The 21,958-nt window shown below is 36.7% G+C and overlaps 1 pseudogene; it reads right to left on the bottom strand.

The window, feature by feature from the left end:
- Positions 1–4,933: 4,933 nt before the first annotated feature.
- Positions 4,934–5,032, bottom strand: LOC132305827 (small nucleolar RNA R71; annotated as a pseudogene).
- Between the last annotated feature and the right edge of the window lie 16,926 nt (positions 5,033–21,958).

The following is a 21,958-nucleotide window of genomic DNA, read 5'->3' as shown; positions in this document are numbered from 1 at the left end:
ACTAAGTGATAACAAAAGAATGCAATTAAGAACAAATAAGAGAGAAAAGAGTCTTGGGGTTTAGAGATCACCACTAAGCAATCATTTCTATACCATTGATTAGTGACTAATGAGGGCAAATGATGTGTTGCAATATTGGTGTGTGTTTGTGTGTTTGGTTGATTCAACAAGCAAGGATGACTAGTCAAGCATGTATTGTCTAAACATCATGTGAAAGGCACAATATATCTAAGCAATGAAGCATATATTGTCTAAACAACATGTGAAAGGCACAATAGATCAAAACACGTCATTAATCCTTTCATTAAGCTCACAATCCAAATACAACACAAGGTTAGAGACATATGCTACTTGCATTCAAAAGCATGGATCATCAAGCAATAAGTATGGATTGTCCTCCCATTTAACACTACACTACAACTACACTACATCTACACTACTAGCATGAAAATAAATTAAGGGAGAGGCACAATCCATCAAGGAATGAGTATGAACCATCAAGAAAATCACAAGAGCATTCTATTAAGCACTATGTTTTGACAATCTCTAAATCTATAGCATCAATACACATAGGCATGCATTAATAACACAAAATCTAGAGACAAGCACATAAACATCTATTCTAGCATACATAGACATATGGATAGAATAAAATGATCAATTGAAAGCATTTAACCACACAAATCATTGAACAATCAAGATCTATATATATCAAAGTGTCAAAACATTAATTACAACACTAATCCCTCAATAATACATAAGATTAAGATATAGAAAGCATGCTTGGGGCTAACTCTAGCCCTAAGAGGATGTCTAGCCACTCATGGTGATGTTGCTCCAACCCTCAAGGGCTAACTTCATGGAAGAAATCTGCTTATTGTTGATGAAGAACTCCAATGGGGTCTCTAGCCTCCTCCTCCTCTAAGCTTGCATCCTTTGAGAATAATCCCTAAAATTGTGTATATCTCAAAAAGTGCATTATATTCCTTTTATAGGTAGGTCAAGTGACACACAAAATGAGCTGGGGTCATGCAAAGTATATTCTCTAATGATTGGATAGAGGACAGATTGAACAAGCTGGCTTTTTAACTTTTTCGCACTGGAGGAAGTTCGATTGATCGAACCTTGGACTTGGATCGATCGAACTTGGCTGAGATCCATCGAACTTAGGCTGGATCGATCCAACTGGTTGAGTTTTTTGGGAAAAGACAAATCCGAGATATTTTGGGAGATATTTTTGGGAAAAGGACAAAAGTGGTTAGTGGGTGGTACAGCTGTGGATAAGATCAATCATTTGAATAAAGACAAAAGTGTTCGATCGATTGAAAGGTGGTGTTGGATCGATCGAACTTTGGACTTTCTGCTTTGGGTCAAGGTTTAGATCTATCTTGAAGTATTGAGATCGATCAGTGTTCGATCAATCGAACCTTGAAGTTGGATCGATCAAACTTTGTTGCTTCCTACCTTTGGCTTCATTTGCTTCTTTCTTTCTCCACTTTGCTCCTTTCTTTGTTTAATCCCAGAATTGCTTCAATTAAGCTCTTATTTGGTTGAGTTAGTTTATTTTCGGGATAAGTGCCTGAAAATGAAAATAATACGAAATCAATCTAAAACGGTAAAGTAAGATAGATAAAGGTATTATAATGCCTAAGCTTAAGGGGTTTAAATACGCACTTTTCAGCGCTCATCAGATGCAAAAGCAATGAGCATTCTAATGGCTTCAAGCCTTGCTACGGGAGTAAAGGTTTCATCATAGTCAATTCCCTCTTCTTGATTGTAACCTTGGGCAACAAGTCTAGCTGATGAGCGCTGAAAAGTGCGCATTTAAACCACTTAAGCTTAGGTATTCTAGAACCTTTATCTATCTTATTTTCCCGCTTTGTATTGATTTCATGTAATATCCATTTTCTGGTACTTATCCCCAAAATAAGCTAACTCAGCCAAATAAGAGCAGAAATGAAGCAATTCTGGGATGAATCAAAGAAAGGAGCAAAGTAGAGCAAAAAGAAGCAAACGATGGAATTTCAGCAACTTCGATCGATCTCAAGAAAAGTTCGATCGATCCAACTTTAATCGATCTTAGCACTTTAAGATGGATCTGAGTCATGTTTGTCCCTATTCAAAGATCTCAAAGTTCGATCAATCCAACTTCATTCTCTGATCGATCGAACCATCTTGTCCTTATTCAAATGATTGATCTTATCCAGCTGTACTACCCTACCAACCACTTTTGTCCTTTTCCCAAAAATATCTTCAAAATATCTCAGATTTATTTTTACCAAAAAGGCGCCGCTATAGAGGATCGATCCAGCTTCAGTTCGATAGATCTCAGCCATATTCGATCGATCCAAGGTCAAGGTTCGATCGATCAAACTTCCTCCAGTGCAAAAAAGTTAAATTGCCAGCTCATAAAAAGTTACCCTTATCTAATCATTGGGAGAATATTATAGTACGTGCCAGATCATTTTTAGGTGTCACCTAACCTACCAAAAAGGAGGATTTGAGCAACTTTTCCGGGGGAAGGGGGGATTCACACACAACCATAGAGGGAGATTTTGAGAGAATTCTTAGTGAGGAAGCAAAAGAGAAGAGGAGGCTAAAAACACCATTGGAGGTTCTTCATTAATCAAGGAGCAGATTTCTTCCATGGAGCTTGCCCTTGAGGGTTGGAAGACACCATCTATGAGTGGCTAGACATCCTCTTGGGGCTAGAGTTAGCCTTAAGCATGCTTTCTACATCTTAATTTATGTATTTTTGAGGGGATTTGTATTGTGATATATGTTTTGACATTTTTATATATATAGATCTTATTTATTCAATGATTTGTATGGTTTAATGCTTCCAATTGATCATTCCATTTTTTCCATATATCTATGTATGCTAGAATAGATATTCATGTATTTGTCTCTATTTCTTGTGTTGTTGATACATGCCTATGTGTATTAATGCTATAGATCTAGAGATTGTCAAGACATAGTGCTCAATGGAATATTCTTGTGGTTTATTTAATGGTTTATACTCATTTCTTGATGGATTCTACCTCTCACTTAGTTTAATTGGTTTAATTTTATGTCATTAGCTTAATTGTAGTGTAGTTGTAGTTTAGATGTTAAATGGGAGGACAATCCATGCTTGTTGTTTGATGTTCTATACTTATGAAAGCAAGTAACATATATCTCTAACCTTGTGATGTGTTTGGTTGTGAGCTTAAAGAAATGATTAACGGCTTAATTTGATATGTTGTGCTATCCACCATGCTGCTTAGACAATATATGCTTAATTTGGCATCCATGCTTATTGAAACAACCACATACACATACTTTGTTCCAATACATGTTTTCCCCCTCATTAATCATTCATTAAGGGTGTAGAAAAGCTATACTTAGTGGTGATTTCTAAACCCCAAGATCTCTCTCTTATGTTCTCTTATTTACATTTTATTGCTTACTTTAGTTTAAATTGCATCTTAGTGTAATTCAACCACCAACCAATCTTTTGATCACTCGACCTACTAACCCTAATCTTGATTCCTTAATCTAGTACGACCTACAATCCTTTGGGACGATCCCTACTTGCCCTAGCTATATTTTTAGTAAAAGGTAGTAGTGGCAATTTCTAAATGTAAAACTTGGCCACATTCATCATAGCTCTATACCACTATCTTTTGGTGGTATTGCAAACCGTGTGGGTTCGGGAGTGACGACCCGGGCCACACCAAGTTTTTGGTGCCTTTGCCGGGGATTGATTGAAGGCAGCGTCGTATTTGTGGATCAATTAGGGATTAGTACTCTTTTGATTGTGTCTTTACTTTGTTTTCATTTTGGTTACTTATTGTGTTGGTTCTTATTTGATTAGGAGCATTGGGCAAAAAGGTGAGCAAAAGAGCATCCAAGCAAAAGAGCTAAGCAAAAGCAAAGGAAAAGGCAAAAATCTAAAAATTTGCAAGGCTAAAAATTTTTGGAGTTGAAGTGCTAAAGGACCTTTGTGAGCTTTTTCTTACTCAATTTATAGTTAAATCGCCGGCCCGCGTAGAGGCTTGTATTTCAATTTTTAGATAAATCGTGAGCCTACGTGGATGCAATTTACTTTTCTTGCATATTGTTGATAACATGGGAGTATGGGAACATTGTATGTGGAGGAAGTTTGTTGATTGTTGATTTGTTATGAAGGTGAAGTGTTTGTCATTATTGCTTATTGTGTTGCATTGTGCGTGCATGGTCGTAGATCATTGAGACCCACTCTTGTCCCTCTAAATTTTCATCTTGAATCCATTATTCGAAACCCTAGGGGAAGAGGTAGTTCTAGTCAATCCATTTCATCAATGGAAGGACATAATGAGAACCACGTGGAGGACCTTGGTTACATAGACCAACAAGGTATCATCCACCCCAATGTGCATTATGATAACATGAAAGTACCATTAGGCATGCTGAGGCCATTCGTTCATCCACCACAACAACAAAGCCAAGTTCCATTGGGAATGCCAAGGCCAATCTATGCTCCACCACCTCCCATCATTCAAGACAATCAAGGTGCCCATGTTGCACCTCCAATTGCTAATCCTCCCCTTACTTTAAGAGACCACTATGTGCCTAATGAATACAATGCACCCACATGCATTTAATTGCCACCATTTAGAGCACACCACTATGAGATCAAACCACAAACCATTCAAATGCTTCCTAACTATCATGGACTTCCAAGTGAAGAACCTTACAAGCATTTGGATGAGTTTCTTGAAGTATGTTCCACCATGAGATACACGGACATGCCGAAAGAGATCTTAAGGCTTAAACTTTTTCCATTCACTCTTAAAGACAAGACAAAATATTGGTTTAACAATCTTAGACCTTTTTCAATAACTTTTTGGGCAGAAATGCAACAAGAGTTCTTGAAGAAATACTATCCGGTTTCTAAGACCAATGCCACGAGAACCTCAATTCGAGAGTTTTCACACGGGGATGGGGAAACGTTCCATGAGGCATGGAAAAGATTCAATGAATTGCTTAGGAAGTGTCCACATCATGACATGCCCAAATGGCAATTAGTTCAATATTTCTTTGAGAGCTTATTGGACGATTACAAGGGCATGGTTGATGCTTCCATGGGTGGTTCTTACATTGATAGGCATGAGGATGACGTGTGGCGTCTTTATGAGAGCATGAGTGAGAATTCTTTGCATCAAACTTTATCTTCCAAGAATGGTAGAAATTCAAGTGGAAGGAAGAGTGTTGGCTTACATCAAGTCGACCATTCTAATGACATAGCCGCCGAGATGAAATCCTTATCTCAAAGGTTTGATCAATTCTTGATCAACCAAAACTCGGCAAATCACGTATCTTCCTTACCTAACCATTCTCATCATGCATCTAATGAGACATGTATGACTTGTTCAAGTGTTTTACATTCTACTTCTAATTTTTCCCATGGACATGTGCAAAGTGAGCATCATAAACAAGTCAATGTAGCTTTCGTTAGTCAAGTGAACAATCCTTATGGCAATCATTATAATCTCAGTTGGAGGAATCACTCGAATTTCTCTTGGAAAAACCAAAGGGAAGGCTCAAACCCTCCCAAGGTGGTTTCCAAGGAAAATATGTCCCACCTCCAATGCAAAGCCAAGGTTCCCAAGGATATAGACCATTTCAATCATAAGGAAATCAATTCTCTAATTCTCATTTTCCTAATCAACCATCATATTCTCAAGGAAATGCTAGGAGTCCCGCTTTTGAAGAGAAAGTTTTGACCGCTCTAGGCACTCTAGAGGCGAACACTCAATTGCTTCATTCTCATTCTCAATCCATTGCTAAGCTAAAAACCCTAGTAGGGCAAATAACTAGTACTTTGAATGCTAGAGAGAAAGGGAAAATGCCTTTGAATGCCCCACAAAAGCAATAATGCGTTGTGGAGACTCATTCCTCATCGGAAGGTCACACAGTAGAGCATGTTAATGCGGTGACTACCTTGAGAAGTAGGAAGATTGTGGACAACCAAGTGGGTATGTCCAATGAAGAGAGTGAACCGGTGCAACCACAAGTTGACACCCGTCCCGTTTCTCATCTTATTCCTCCTTCATTGCATATGCATGACCATATAAATGAGAGTATCTTGAAAAGTGATTTGAAAAGTGATTTTGAAAAGCAAGATTTGCAAAATGATTTCATAACTTCTTGTGTTGAAGAGACTTCAAAGAAAATTTCTGAAAAGGTTTTTGAGCCAAGAGCTTCATTTCCGGATGCCTTAAAAGGATCCATTTCAAATGACAAGCAAAAGGTCAAAGCAAATGAAATTATGGATGTGTTTAGGCAAGTGAAAGTCAATCTTCCACTTTTAGATGCAATTAAGCAAATTCTGGCTTATGCCAAATTCTTGAAAGACTTGTGCACCCAAAAGAGGAAGAACAAAAGCCAAGCACCTCGGAAAGTGGTCTTAATTTAGCAAGTAAGCTCAATTTTGCAACATAACACTCTTCCAAAGTTTAAGGAGCCCAGTTTACCTACCACTTCATGCATCATTGGAGATCATATCATTAATTGGGCTCTTCTTGACCTAGGAGCAAGTGTTAATCTTCTTCCAAACTCGATATATGTCAAATTAGGCTTAGGAGACTTGAAACCGACGTCGGTGGTTTTGCAACTTGCCAACCGATCCATAAAAAAGCCTAGGGGTATCATTGATGACGTATTGATTAAGATTGGTAAATTCTTCTTTCCCATTCGTTGTCATTGACACGGAACCGGTTCCAAATCCTAAGAGCCATATTCCCGTTATCCTTGCCCGTCCTTTCTTGGCAACCGCGAATGCCAACATTAATTGTAGGACGGGGATAATGAAGATTTCATTTGGCCACATGAAGGTAAAGTTGAATATTTTAAATCCAACCCCCAATTAATTTGACAAGCATGAAGAAGTTAATATTGTGGAGAAATGTCATGACCTTAAATGTGAAGGAATTGAGTTTTTATATGAGACCAAAGTTTCAAAAAGTCCACCTTCAACCTTGAAACCAAAGAAAGTTGTTTCAAAGTCTTATTTTGAAAGGGCGTGGAAGCCCAAAGATTGTTTTGACCAAGGACAGAAAATGTCTTTTAAGCTTAATCCAACAAGTTCCTTAAAGAACCATTTGTTGGGTGGAGTTCGAAGCACTTATCACCCCATTAAGGAGGGGATGCACTACAAGATGTTTGATCTGGGCTAAAAAAGCCCAACGTCTTGCTAGAGACGTTAAAGACTAGTAAGACATTTCGTAGGGTGTTAAAACCCTATTCCTCCCTCATTTCTACCTTTAATTTCATTTCTTGTGAAGTCTAGATATTGGCTTTGGGTTCATATGCATTGCTAGGAACTATGATTAGGATTGCATGCACTTTTATCTTAAAATTGAGCATTTTGCATAAGTTCGATCGATCTCAAAATGAGTTCGATCGATCGAACTTCCCACCTGCATCAAACCTGCATCCAAATCACTCTCTGTCTAATCATTTGAACAAAACCTGCATATTTCAGCTTTGTCCCATCGTTTGAACTTGTTCCTAGATCGATCTTTAGTTCTTCGATTGATCCAACTTTATCTTGGATCAATCTGCAGTTCCAACACTTAGAAATTTTTTGAACCTGCATCACCTGCATCCAAAAGCCTCTCTGTCTCATCGATCGAACATTTCTTCAAATCTTTGCATTCTTGATCGATCGAAGGCGTTCTGAGATCGATCTTGGAGAGATCGATCTTTGTTCTTTTTTTTTCAATTTTAACTTTGTTTTGACTTTGTTTTAATTTCTTAATTTCAAAAATTCCAAAAATTCCAAAAAAAAAATAATAAATAAATATTTTATTATTTAATTTTTATTGTCATTTTTATTTTTATTTTCCAAAAATAATAAATTAATAATAATAAATTTTATATATATATATATATATATATATATATATATATATAATCTTTTTCAAAAAAATCCTAAAAATATTTTTACTTTTTATTTTATTTATTTTTACTTTTTATTTTTCAAAAATCCCAAAAAAATTTTGTCACTTAAAAGGAGAGATTGATGTCAGTTCGATCGATCTGAGGATTCAGTTCGATCAATCGAACTAGCAAGGGAATGTTTTTAAAAATCGATTTAGGGTCATTCGATCGATTTCACATGAATCAATCTCAAACCCTCGTTTCACCCTTCGCCGCTGCATCCCAACTCTTCTCCATCTCCGGCGAGACTCCGGCAACCATCCCAGGCGTCGATCCTCTCTCTTCCATAGTAGATCTCATTCGCATCTCTCCCCCTTCGCATCTCCACTTCTTTCTTGATTCTGGTGAGATCCGAATCCTACTCTTGTGATTTCAAGCTTCGATTTGATGCATACTTGCTCTAAATGTTAGATCTAAGTTGTTATGATGATGAATATCTCCATTGATGAAGCTTTGAGCTCTGTGTATATATGTGTATATATATGTATTTATGTTTTGTATAGATTTTGGATTTTATTTGATTTTTGGAGTTATGGGCCGAATCCAGTGACTAGGATTGATGTTTGTTGTGTTGATGGGCCCACGACCATGTTCGTGAAGGCCCCGTGCCATCCACGTCACAGATCTATCACTTATTCTTGATCGATCGAACTTGCATCGATCTCACATTTTTGTAATCGATCGAACTTCACAGATTTACTTCACACATTTCACACACCATCTTTTGTGTTTCATGCTATCTCATACATGCCCAATGCCTGTGTTTTCCACATTGGATGCATTCCATACTTATACTGTCTAGCATGCTTCACATCATGTCACTCATTCCCTGTCACTTGCATAGCTTCATGTTCCTTATCTGTTTTATCTATCCTATTTAACATACATGATTCTATAAATTGTGCTTTAATTCTTTATGCTGGCACTGACTCCCATTTTGCAAGTTTTCCTTTTATTTTGCAGGCCATGGCTAGGGTCAAGACTGTAGCTCGCGGACACAATCACCGCAGGGGCAGGCAGAGTTTGGACGACGAGGCAGGTCCAGTCTCCACCTCAGTCTCCAGCTGACAGTCGACTACAATCTTCCGCCGAGGCATCTTCTTCCTAGGCTGACGCTGAGGCTGACTACATACCATCTCCATCACCCAGCCAGCCTAGCACTTAGACCAGCCATTACATAGATACTCATGCCTTCAAGTGGCGCACGAATCGGTCTTCGATACAGACTTTTTTTCCCGATCGGTACTTACCCGATCAGCATATGATGATAAATTACGGAGGGGCCTTGAAGCCATTCTTGCCCCTGTCACATACCCAGTGTACCCGAGGTTGGTCCGAATGTTCTTCCAGAACCTCTGACCTGCCCCGAGTAACCTGACGGAGCTGTGGACTACCATCGACGGCCATCCTATCACTATCACGGTGGATACATTGTCCAGATCGTGCCACTGTCCACATGTCTGCCCTCCAGAGCTACAAGACACATATCACACTCTCTTCAGGCCATCATATGCAGACATGGCCGTTTTACTCACAGGTCACTATGCCGATGGCGAGACCTTTGCCACCCGGACTTATCTGCCAGACGACTTGTGTTTTTTTTGATTCGGTGCTATACCGAAATATTTTCATGGCCGGCCATAAAACACAGAGGCGCGGTGACTATCTTACAGCTCTATACGCCTTCTATACAGGGCACTGGCTATCCATTCATGCGCTCATCTGGAGCGTCATAATGAAGCTGTATGTCGACCACATCAGCAAGGCCAAGCCCAAAAGGGCTAAGTATCTCCCATTCGGCCATCTCATCACACAAATTCTGAGAGACCAGCGCTGTCCCTTCCAGCCACAGGAGCAGACTGAGTTTGGGGCCTGCTCTTTCAAGAGGAAGGATTGGGATAAGAGCTATAACGCTCTTATCAAGAGTCTGCAGGACGACGCTGCCGAGGCAGCTAAGGAGTTAGAGAGAGAGGAGATGGACCAGGCAGCGACAGCAGCAGTAGACCCAGCAATAGACGACGTCGCAGTCGATCCGGCTGTCGTACACATGGACATTGATTTGGAGCAGCCTGTAGAGGACCCAGAGTAGCACTCTCCAGTTGGGTCACCCGTTCATGATGAGGAACAGGCTCAGGATCATCATTCTCCTAATCCAGCCACACCTGAGGCTCCTACTCACATACCCGACTTCGAAGAGCGACTTCAGACTCTGGAGGATGTCGTGGTATCTATCCACGTAGAGACTATCTCCATTAGAGCTGACATTGCTTCCTTTCGCACGGATGTCATGACCGCATTCAGAGATCTATCCAGAGACATCCGTGGAGCGCGCCCTGCCCGTCCTACCTCTTCTTCCTGACTTCTCTATCCCTTTACTCCTTTCGTTTTATATATCTGTGATATCTGCATGTCTTTGATACTGTTATATTATTTTTGCGGCCAGTCTGTTGGCTTTGATATCTCACTGGATGTACTGTACTTTATTCTATTTTTTTTATTTTATCCATGATCTTTTGGATGTCATATTCTTCTATTGATATATCTGTCCATGACTGACTCCATCAGGTGCATCCCAGTTACTTCAGTGAGAGAGAATACTGCCCAAAAATTTTCAGGACCACCCTTATACCTCTCTCTATTTTTCATTATTATCCCATTTACACTTGCATGTCCACTGTGCACTGTGATTATCCCTTTTGTTATCTAATGAGTTTTATCCAATTGCCAAAATTTCAGGACCACAGTTAATCGCAAGTTTGGGGGGGCTATGACACCTACTTTGGATACTTCTGTTCCGGCCATTCTTTGCCTTAGTTGCACTGGTATACTCTTTCCCTTTTGTTCTCTTTGCACATTGAGGACACTGTGCCATTTAAGTTTGGGGGTAATAGTGTGATTTGCGGTGTTCGCTTTAAATTCAAAATTTTGAGCATGACTTGTGTATTTGAGGGATTTTTTATGATTGGTCCATAACTAATTATGATTTTGATCTTTTGAGGACTATATTGCTTAAAATTTAAAAATTGCTTGACTTGAGAGTCCAATACTCCTTGTACACCTTGTGGATGCCATTTATGGGTAAATTTTTTGAAAGATTGATATCATGTTTGCACTTGTGGTCCACATCATCCTGATTTTGTGATTGTTTTGAGATTCACTCTAGGGTTCTACACTAGCACAGGCGCATACTAGCATTCATTTGTGGGGTACATGCTTTGTTGATTATTGAATTGGTTATATCCCAATTGGGCTAGTAGTGTATTGAAAGCTTTCATTCTTGATAAAGGTAGATAACAACCCCTTTTCACTAAGTAACCGGGATTCTAGCCTCATCAAGCATTGAACTTCTAGCGTTGAAAGGTGGAGGGCTCAAACTCTAGGTTAATAATTAAATACAAAAAAAAAAAAAAAAAGTTGCAAAAGTAATAGAAAGTGAGGACTTCTCCCAAAAGGTGAGAAGTGGGAAATGATTAGATGGAGGTTGTTTTGATTTGTAACATAGTTGATTTGACCTTGTAAGTCCTTAGGGGTATTTGAACACCTAGTGCCTTAAAGCCGTCTGGTTTGGGAGTCATTGACCTAATGCTCGACCTCATAGATCGCTACAAAGCTTAATAGATCAACACATTGCACCATGCTTCCATCTTTGATCCTATAAAAAAAAATAAAAAAATAAAAAAATATCGAGTGGAAAGAATAAGCGCACCTAGAACAATAAAGCTTTAATAAACGGTCCACTTTTTGTCTTGATGATCGGTACTAGATTTGTGTACTAGTTTGAGGGTAAGGATGTGATTAATTCTTTAGTTAGCTTAGATAGCAACACATTTGATGCCGGTCCACTCAAAAAGGATTCTAGAGTTGTTTTGATTTGATCATTTTCTTGATGTGTGGAGGACCATACTTACTTGCTTGATATTGAGATTTTGAGAGATTGCTTGGAAATGTTTAAAAAATTGCATACTTGAGGTAGTTTTCTCCCAATACTTGTTTGCAATATTGGTGCTTCTTTCGAAAGAATGAGCTTAATGTTTGTGAGTATCATTTCTGGAAACCCTCACGAGACTTCACTCGTCCACTAGGGGTAACCTAGGAAGGCTTGTTGTATATGTTAAATGCAATCGTGTTCCCTACGAAAGTGGCGTTATCCATTTATTGCTTTCTAGTTCATAGTTGTTTAGTTGTTCATTTCATTCCTTTATTTTCTAGTTCATTGCTAGGGACTAGTAATATTTAAGTTTGGGAGTGTGATGAGCACTGAAAAATGCGCATTTAAACCCCTTAAGCTTAGGTATTCTAGAAACTTTATCTATCTTATTTTCCCGCTTTGTATTGATTTCATGTTATTTCCATTTTCAAGTACTTATCCCCAAAATAAGCTAACTCAGCCAAATAAAAGCAGAAATGAAGCAATTCTGGGATGAATCAAAGAATTGAGCAAAGTAGAGCAAAAAGAAGTAAATGATGGAATTTCAGCAACTTCAATCGATCTCAAGAAAGGTTCAATCGATCCAACTTTCATCGATCTCAACACTTCAAGATGGATCTGAGCCATGTTCGTCCCTATTCAAAGATCTCAAAGTTCGATCTATCCAACTTCATTCTCTAACCGATCGAACCATCTTGTCTTTATCCAAATGATTGATCTTATCCAGCAGTACCACCCTACCAACCACTTTTGTCCTTTTCCCAAAAATATCTTCAAAATATTTCAGATTTGTTTTTATCCAAAAAGGCGCCGCTATAGAGGATCGATCCAGCTTTAGTTCGATAGATCTCAGCCATGTTCGATCGATCTAAGGTCAAGGTTCGATCGATCGAACTTCCTCCGATGCGAAAAAGTTAAATTGCTATCTCATAAAAAGTTACCCTTATCCAATCATTGGGAGAATATTGGAGTACGTACCAGATCATTTTTGGGTGTCACCTAACCTACCAAAAAGGAGGATTTGAGCAACTTTTGGGGGGGGGGGGGGAGGATTCACACACAACCATAGAAGGAGATTTTGAGAGAATTCTTAGTGAGGAAGCAAATGAGAAGAGGAGGATAAAGACACCATTGGAGGTTCTTTATCAATCAAGGAACAGATTTCTTCCATGGAGCTTGCCCTTGAGGGTTGGAGACACCATCCATGAGTGGCTAGACATCCTCTTGGGGCTAAAGTTAACCCTAAGCATGCTTTCTACATCTTGATTTATGTATTTTTGAGGGGATTTGTATTGTGATACATGTTTTGACACTTTTATATATATAGATCTTGTTTATTCAATGATTTGTATGGTTTAATGCTTCCAATTGATCATTTCATTCTATCCATATGTCTATGTATGCTAGAATAGATATTCATGTGTTTGTCTCTATTTCTTGTGTTATTGATGCATGTCTATGTGTATTAATGCTACAAATCTAGAGGTTGTCAAGACATAGTGCTCAATGGAATGTTCTTGTGGTTTATTTAATCGTTCATACTCATTTATTGATGGATTGTACCTCTCCCTTAGTTTAATTATTTTAATTTTATGTCAGTAGCTTAATTGTAGTGTAGTTGTAGTTTAGATGTTAAATGGGAGGACAATCCATGCTTGTTGTTTGAGCAAGTAACATATATCCCTAACCTTGTGATGTGTTTGGTTATCAGCTTAAAGAAATGATTAATGTCTTAATTTGATATGTTGTGCTATCCACCATGTTGCTTAGACAATATATGCTTAATTTGTCATCCATACTTGTTGAAACAACCACACACACACACTTTGTTGCAATACATATTTTCCCCCTCATTAATCATTCATTAAGGGTGTAGAAAATCTATACTTAGTGGTGATCTCTAAACCCCAAGATCTCTCTCTTATTTTCTCTCATTTACATTTTATTGCCTACTTTAGTTTAAATTGCATCTTAGTGTAATTCAACCACCAACCAATCTTTTGATCACTCTACCTACTAACCCTAATCTTGATTCCTCAATCTAGTACGACCCACAATCCCTTGGGACGATCCCTACTTGCCCTAGCTATATTTTTAGTGAAAGGTAGTAGTGGCAATTTCTAAATGTAAAATTTGGCCACATTTATCATAGCTCTATACCACTATCTTTTGATGGTATCATAAACCGTGTGGGTTTGGAAGTGACGACCCGGGCCACACCACTAGCCTTATTTCTCACAATTGTTCTCGATTCATCCTTTTTATTCCTAATTACCCATTTTGTGCCAATAATAGTCTTATCTTTAGGTCTTGGAACTAATTTCCAAACTTCATTTCTTTCAAATTGGTTAAGTTCTTCTTGTATGGCCAAGATCCAAGACTCATCATTTCCGGCTCCATGAATATTTTTTTGTTCAAGTTGGGAAACAAAGGCCACATAATTGCAAATATCATTTATTTGAGATCCAGTGCTAACACCTTTAAATGGATCGCCAATGATTTGATTTATTAGATGATTAGCCACTTGCTTCCAAGCCTTGGGAGGAGTGTCATTATTAGAGTGACTTTCCTTTGCATCATTTTTAGAGAGATTTTCAAAAGATGGATTGTTTAGATTAAGATTCTCAATGTTCTTTTCAATCTCAATCACATCCTCTTTATCATCCAATGAACATGTAGGAGGGGGCAATTGTAACTCGTCGAATACAACATGTATGGATTCCACAACTATAAGTGTTCTTTTGTTGAACACTCTAAATGCTTTGCTACGAGAAGAATATCCGAAGAAAATACCTTCATCCGATTTAGGTTCAAATTTCCCTAGATTATCTTTATCATTTAATACAAAACATTTACACCCGAAAACTTTAAAATAACCAATGTTTCGCTTTCTTTTGTTCCAATGTTCATAAGAAGTTTTGTTAAGAAGTTTTCTAATGATAACTCTATTTATGACATCACATGAGGTACTAACAGCTTCTGCCTATAGGGATCTAGGAGACTTATGTTCATTTAACATAGTCCTAGCCATTTCTTGGAGAGATTTATTCTTCCTTTCAACAACTCCATTCTATTGAGGAGTTCTAGGAGCCGAAAGATTATGATTATATCCATTTTCATCACAAAATCTTTCAACGTCTTGCTTTTCAAATTCTCTACCTCTATCACTTCTAATGATTTTAATCTTACACTCCTTTTTCATTCTCGACTCTTTTACAAAATTTAGAGAAAATTGTATAAGTTTCATTTTTGTGTGTAAGGAAAATACCCAAATGAATATAAATCATTAACAATGACAAAAGTATAGCGTTTTTCACCAAAACTAGCTACTGTGATACCCCTCGAATTCGAGACATAGGTTGATCAAGCCCAAGCCCAAACCTGAGAGAAGATCAAACAATTAATATTTAAATGAACACAGATTTCAAAATGAATTAAGAAATAAATAATTAAAAGCTGAAAGAATTCTAAAACATAATCCTTTAAAATTAAATACTTAAAATCCAATAATCCAAAACCTCCAATAGTTTAACAACTCGGGAATCCATCCAGTAGACCCTTAATAATATCCCAAACAGGAAAAAAAAATAACAACTGAACTAAAATCCAAAGCTAAGACATGAAATGAGATCCTACTTCGTCAGAGGAATGAGTGACTGTCTCCACTCAGTACGAACAATCCATACGCTTGGAACTGACGAACACCTGAAAAATAGAAGTGGGTCAGGCTCACGAACAAGTTCTATCCGATTATAATCCAAGCAGAGACCTGATACGCATGTACATCCTAAACAACTCAACAATAGCTATATAGTCCGTACATATATATATCTACACTACGTGACTCTCACTGGACTATAAAGAGGGTCTCAACCTGAATAGAAGGCAACATGCAAAACTCACCTCAGTGGGCATGAGAACCTAAGCGTAACAGGGAATTCCTCAACCGATCATATCCAGCTACGCATCCTACTGCATATACGTTCCCTAACCGTCGACTCTGACACTCAAGCTCATATCGCGGTATCATAAATATATATTTAAAGTCCTATCCTATCCATCCATAAGAAATCCAGTTAGCTGTTCAGCTTGTTCAGCTGCACAGACTTACATATAAGTAGGATTTTATTTTTATAATCCGTTCCCTTATTCCAAAATAGGTAGGACTTAGCGTTTTGAGCTAATCCAACCCTAGTATGCCATCGTCCCATACCGGTGCATACAATCTAAACATCCAGCAGTTGATAAAACAATTAATAAATATATATATCAACTGATCCATAATAAGCACAAGAGAAATATATAAATTAACATGCTTACTCCAGTAATTGATGAATCTAAGTAAAGGTATACATCAATTAATTTCATGACAAACATAATAAAAATAGATAAAATATCATGCTCATCCTAAACCACTGATACAGAATTATCCGACACCTGGGAATGCAGATAATAAATCTCACCATCCATTAATCCATGATAAGTATAATAAAAATTATATTAATTAACATGCTTGTCCACTACCCATAGTACATGATTAACTATATAACCATTCACAAAGAATGACTAAACCAAGGTTCAGTAATTTAAACTCCTCCACAACCAAAGTAGTAAACCAATTTTATTGAAACTTATCTAACTGTTCAAGCTATAAACATCTATTGGTTTATTATGCATTAACCTACCTTTGGACATTTTAGAATGGCTTTAGACATTACTGAAAACCCCCAATATAACTCCTTCATACATCTGGAAACTTCAAAATCCAAGCACCGTAGCCAAACAAGTCACTGAAAAACCAAAAAAAAATAAAAATTCGAGGGAGCCTGCTCCCTCAAAGAGGGTGCCGCATCCCTACTTCATAGAGCCAGCTCCCCACAAGGGCAAGCCGCCTCCAAGCCTCCTAGAGCCGGCTCCCTCCTAGAGGGAGCCTGCTCTTTGCTTAGGGGAGCTTGCTCCCTTCAAAAGGGAGCCGGCTCTCCTCCTGTTCCTTCATTTCCTTCAAGTCCGGCGACTTTCCGAACATCTGTCCTCCATTCCTAGGGTTCCTAGGTGTCTGAACTAGGTCCCAGTGTATTTCAGAACTACTTAAATTCTTTATTCATTAATCGACATCAATAAAAACATGAATTATGCAAGAAGAATTTAAAACGAGCAATTAACAATTCATGAACACATACTGTTTAAAGCAAAACAAACTTGTAAACCAGATTAATTTTAATGTTTCCAATGTGTTCCAGAACTAATTAAATTCTTTATTCATTAATCGACATCAATTAAATCATGAATTATGTAAGAAGAATTTAAAACAAGCAATTAACAAGTCATGAACACATACTTGTTTAAAGCAAATCAAACATGCAAACCAAATTAATTTTAATGTTCATCTACCCCTGGAATTGTGTTAAACATGTAAAGAACACAAGTCAAAGAGAGAGAATTAGGAATAGAACTTGCCTTTAGGTCTTAGTCTGAAACCTTGTACCGTCGTCTTCTTAAACTATTGGCAATTCCTACTGTTCTCGACTCCTCTGTTTCTCTCTGCCTCTAATACGTGAATAAGGTTCTCAAAACCCTTGGCAGACCAATACTAATATATATATACTCGTCTAAACCCTAAGTCCAATCTTACTTAGAGCAGGAAAAGAAAACACTCATTCAATCTCTAAGTCGGCTAAAACTTGATTACCTAAACAGAAAAATAAAACCCTAACTATATTTTAATAATTAATAAAACTAATACAACGAATATAATCAACTAAGTCATTTAAACAAATAAATAAGACAATTTAAAACATTAATAATTTAAAATATTAACTCAAATAAATAAAACAAATAATACAATTACTTCAATTAAATCACCACAATTAAAATAATTATGCAAATAAGCAAATTAGCAATTAAAATTCCAAATAATCAAATAACATGCAATAAAACAATAATTAAAATGCCAAGACTATCCTTTTAAAAGTAGGGGTATTACAGCTACTCTCTCCGGACCAAATAAGTTCATATGAATTAATTCAAGTGGCCTTGTAGTCGTTATATCCTTTTTCCTTTTGAAAAATGACTTGATTTGCTTGCCTCTTTGGCATGCACTACAAGTTTTATCTTTGGAAAAGTTAGTCTTTGGGAGGCCTTTGACTAACTCATGCTTAGATAATTTTAAGATCAATTCTATGCTAGCATAACCTAACATTCTATACCACAACCAACTATTTTCATTTGAAGATACAAGGTACTTAACATCTTGATCATACAATTCACATAAAAGTAAGGTATACACATTACCATTTATAAAAGCATGAAATACTTCATTATTATTCTTTTTGACAATATATTTATCCGATTTAAACAACACATCATATCCTTTATCACATAGTTGACTAATGCTAAGCAAGTTATGTTTTAAGCCTTTAACAAGTAACACATTATCAATAGACAGGGAAGAATAGATACCAATAGATCGAATGCCAATGACCTTGCCTTTTGAATTGTCTCCAAACGTGACGCTTCCTCCTTTATGAGGCTTAATAAAGAGAAATTTTGATTGATCTCCCGACATATGTCTTGAGCATCCACTATCAAGGAACCATTTGACCTTTAATAAAGATGAAGTCTTCAAGCAAACCTACAAAAAGAATTTGAGTAGTCTTCTTTTGGTACCCAAATTTTCTTGGGTCTATGAGAGTTAGGAAGAGACATATATTTTCCTTTAATAGTTCAAATTTCTTTTGTCATGCATGGCCTAATGGGACAATGATTAATCTTATGTCCTAGTCTTTTACAATAATTGCATTTTGGACTTAGAGATGAATTTTTAACAAAGTAGTTATTCAAAGGTTTTCTCTTTTTCAACAAACAATAGTCTTTGTTGTGAGGATCATATTCAAGCCCATCCTTAGCATAAACATTTCTTTGCTTACCAAGTATGAGACTCAAATTCTCTCTACCTTTTGTGAACTTGGATAAAGTCTCAATTTGATCCTCAATTATGACTTTCAAGGACTCATTTTCGGAAATTAAATCAATAGATGCCAATTTAGCTAATTCACATTCTTTTTCCTTTTTCAAGGCTTCATTTTCAAGAAGAAAAATTTCAAGCTTTTGAGAGATAATAAACTTTTCTTCTAAGATTAGCACACTTTTGAACCATTTTGCCTAATTCATCATGCAATTCTTTAAAAATATCAAGCAAATAATTATGTGCATCAACAAATTCATCAAGTAGTTTCTAAATCAAATGAGTCAAGGTTAGAGTTTATCTCATCTTTATCGGCCATGAGACAAAGATTGACCAATTCATTTAGTTCGTCGTCACTTCTGGATCCATTTGAATCATCATCCTCCCATGTAGCACGCATGGCTTGGGCTTTCTTTTTCCATTCCTTTTCTTTTTTTAAGCATAGCAATCCAATTTGAAATGCCCCGGTTTTCCACAATGAAAACAAGCAGGTGTTTCACTTTTTCCTTGCTCACACGTTGAACCATTTCTTTTGAGGTTATTGCTCTTTTGATACTTCTTCATTTGAAGGACTCTTCTCACGGTTTAGGTGATGAGTGCAATTTATTCTTCTTCTTCTTCATTATTAAAAGCTCTCTCAATTTCAACCTCCATAGTAGTGACTTGAAGAGCTAGATCTTTCCTGTAAGTTTCTTTGTTGTCATCTCTATCATTCATCTCTAGCTCGTATGCCATCAAAGAGCTAATGAGTTCATCAATAGGAAGTGTGTAAAGATCCTTAGCCTATTGGATGGCGGTTTTCTTTGCTTCCTAATTCTTAGGCAAAGACTTAAGAATTTTTCTCACATTTTCGGATGATGTATATGACTTTCCAAGAGCCTTCAAAGGATTAAAAATGTTAGTAAAATGAGAATACATTTCACTAATTGTTTCTTTGTTGTTCATGGTAAAGAGTTCATATTTATTCATTTTGGATTCCTTAACATGACTAATGCCTACATAAGTAATTTCAAGTTTATCCCAAATCTCTTTGGCCGTTTCACAATCCGAAACTCTATTGAATTCGTCTTTGCTTAGAGCACAATAGAGATTTGTGATAGCCGTGACATTACATTGAACAAGCCTACGGTCATTGAGAGTCCATTCATCATCGATTTTTGGAACTTTTGCACCTCAACAACTTTGGTTGGAACATGGTCACCTTGTTCAATGGTTTTCCAAGCATCAATATCTATACCTCTTAGAAATGTTCTCATTTTGATTTTCTAATATTTATAGTCATTTCCATCAAACCAAGGAGGTTTATTGTTTAATTGACCTTCTTAATGAAAATTTGATCATTCTCTAAGATGATTAGATCTTTAACTAGAGATTAGGCTCTGATACCAATTGTTAAACACTAATTGACTCTAAAGGGGGGGTGAATAGAGTCAATGGCTAATTTTCGCAATTTATAGATTTACAATTTCTAATCAACAACTTAAGCAATTATATAATAAACAAGATATAAAAGTAAACAATTAATAGCACAATTGTAAAAGAGATAAAGGAAGATAAATTGCAAACAATGACTCGGCGATTTTAACGAGGTTCTAAAACTCTTACTCCTCGGCTCAAGACCCTTCTTGAGACTTTCCAATCCACTATGGCTTCTCCTTAAGGGTGGAGAACAAATCTTCACGTGAAGCAAACCCTTATTTCTCTTCCTTGCTAGGAGAACATCCTTTTCCTAAGCTTCTTTTGGGTCACTCCAACCCTTACAAGTTTGTAGCAAAGTATATAATTGAAATACAAAATAGAATCTCTCTCAAGATAAATGTACAAATGTAAGCTCACAACTAGAGTAGATATATGAATCAAATAACGCTTAAATCTCGAAGATGATATGAGAGAATGAAATGATTTGAAGTGAATGATCAAATAAGAACTTGAATACTCTTAAATACTCTCTTGAATACTCTTCAATGCTCTCAAGAATACTCTCAATTGTTGTGTGTTTATTTCTCAAAGTTCAGCCCATATTTATAATGAGAGAAGGTCAATATAGTTGGTAGATGTGAGGTATTTAATGAAATTTGCAGAGAGGTGAGGTATGTAATGACATCTGCAAAGAGGTGAGGTATGCAATGACATACGGTATTCTATTTGGGTACTGTTCACATACGGTACTATTCGTGTATAGTACTATTCATATGGCACTGTTCACATATACTACTAATTCACGTACAGTACTGTTGTTGTCCAGAAAATGAAAACTGTTTAGTTGTATAGTACTATTCATATTAAGTAAATGTCCTTACTATTTTTATATATCCATTTACTTTAAGTTTACAATGTAAATAAGGAAGTACCCCCCATTTGGATTCAATAAAAAATATAAAAAAAATTGAAATCCAACTAAATCAAAATGTAGAAATTCAGTTTTAGTACAAATTAGGGTTCTCGACAGTTTTGGTAAAACTGGATCGTCCGTGTAGTAGAATGAAGAATTGATGAAAAAATCCCATAAAATCAGTTTAGGCTATTTGAAATGTAAAGAGTTATTACCGGGAAAAATTATTTTGAAATTATCATTATTTCGAAAATTCATTTTTCGCACTTGGCCATTTTTCATACTTAGCTAAAAACACAGTTTTTCATGAGGTGTATTCTAGATTCCTAAAGTCCGTTACCAAGTCATGGTGATGAAATTTTTTATAGATGAGCAATATAAGTTCTAAGCCTTAACCTTTACTCTCTAGAGACTAAAGTGAATCATATAATTGATGTGCATGGTCCTAGCATTCTAACATAAGTGTTGAGTTCTTTCAAATCTTAAGCAAGCTTAAAGTAACTCATTCTTTAGCAAAGATTCCATATGTCAATTATATATTAATGGAGTGCATAGTTTATTGCTAATTGATATAGGAACATATGAATGATGAATGATATACATGGTCCTATAGAGATGGGCTTCAAATGAATTCATAAATACCTTGACAATGAGTCATAAACACTCACCAACCTATTTACCCCTTTTCTTCATGCTTTGTCCATGATCGTATAGGCTTTGAGGTAGTCTTGTTTTCTTCCTTTCTTAGAGTTACTTTCTTGTTCGTCGT

The sequence above is a fragment of the Cornus florida genome, unplaced genomic scaffold (genome assembly GCF_030987335.1).
Source record: "Cornus florida cultivar Cherokee Brave unplaced genomic scaffold, ASM3098733v1 CherokeeBrave_3.0.0_Hap2_Chr04, whole genome shotgun sequence".
Classification (NCBI taxonomy): Eukaryota; Viridiplantae; Streptophyta; class Magnoliopsida; order Cornales; family Cornaceae; genus Cornus; species Cornus florida.
This window is presented reverse-complemented; position numbering and strand designations above follow the sequence as displayed.